Source organism: Otolemur garnettii, unplaced genomic scaffold (assembly GCF_000181295.1).
Source record: "Otolemur garnettii isolate 467f Iridium unplaced genomic scaffold, OtoGar3 scaffold00127, whole genome shotgun sequence".
Lineage (NCBI taxonomy): Eukaryota > Metazoa > Chordata > Mammalia > Primates > Galagidae > Otolemur > Otolemur garnettii.
The window spans coordinates 1,623,672-1,625,200 of record NW_003852522.1 but is presented as its reverse complement, the minus strand read 5'-3'; positions in this window follow the sequence as shown (position 1 = coordinate 1,625,200).

The window sequence follows — 1,529 nt, the reverse complement described above, 5'->3', positions numbered from 1 at the left end:
TTTTTTTAAGAGACGAGGTCTTACTCTGGTTGAGGGCAGTTTTGAACTCATGAGCTCAGGCAGTCCACCCACTTTGGCCTCCCAGAGTGCTAGGATTATAGGTGTGAGCCACCATGCCTGGCCTAGTTTTTCTGTTGTTTTATTTTTGTTTGTTTTTTTTTGAGATAGAGTTTCACTTTGTATCCCTTGGTAGAGTGCTATGGTGTCACAGCTCACAGCAGCCTCAAACACTTGGGCTTAAGCAATTCTCTTGCCTCAGCCTCCCAAGTATATGGGATGATAGGCGCCCACCACAATGCTTGGCTACTTTTAAAGATGAGGTCTTGCTCTGGCTCCGGCTGGTCTCAAACCTGTGAGCTTAGTCAATCCACTCACCTTAGCCTCCCAAGTGCTGGGATTATAGGCATGAGCCACCGCACCTGGCCCTAGTTTTTCTGTTTTTAGTAGAGATGGTCTCGCTTTTGCTGAGGTTGGTTTCTTTCTTTTTTTTTTTTCTTTAGACAGAGCCTCAAGCTGTCCCCTGGGTAGAGTGCTGTGGCATCATAGCTCATAGCAACCTCCCAACTCCTGGGCTCAAGTGAGTCTCCTGCCTCAGCCTCCCAAGTACCTGGGACCACAGGTGCCCACTATAACGCCTGGCTATGTTTTGGTTGCAGCCGTCATTGTTTGGCGGGTCCGGGCTAGATTTGAACCCGCCACATTAGGTGTTTGTGGCTGGCGCCTAGCCACTTGAGCCACAGGCGCTGAGCCAGTTTCTTTCTTAAAATATTTTATTATTTTGTTGTTGCAGTTTGGCTGGGGCCGGGTTTAAACCTGCCACCCTTGGTATATGGGTTGTCTTGATCACTTGATCGGCGCCCTACTCACTAACCCCCAGGTGCCACCCTCGCTGAGGTTGGTTTCAAATTCCTAAGCTCAAACAATCCACCTATCTTGGCCTCCCAGAGTGCTAGGATTACAGGCTTGAGTCACCATGCTATTGGCTATTTTTTTCATTGCAGTTGTTGTTTTAGGTGGCTTGGACTGGGTTCAAACCCAGCAGCCTCCATCTGGCTGGTGTCCTACTCACTGAGCTATGGGTGCTGCCCTAATTTTTATGCTTTTGTTATTTATTGATTTATTTTATAGAGACAGTCTCACTTTATCATCCTCGGTAGAGTGCTGTGGCATCACATAGCTCACAGCAACCTCCAACTCCTGGGCTTAGGCGATTCTCTGGCCGCAGCCTCCCAAGTAGCTGGGACTAGAGGTGCCTACCACAAAGCCTGGCTATTTTTTTGTTGTTGTTGCAGTTTTGGCCAGGGCTGGGTTTGAAACCGTCACCCTTGGTATATGGGGCCGGCATCCTACCCACTGAACCACAGGCACCACCCTGATTTTTCTGTTTCTTTTTTTTTTTCTTTTGAGACGGAGCCTCAAGCTATCCCCCTGGGTAGAGTTCCATGGCATCACGCTCACAGCAACCTCCAACTCCTGGGCTCAAGCGAGTCTCCTGCCTCAGCCTCCCAAGTAGCTGGGACTACAGGCAT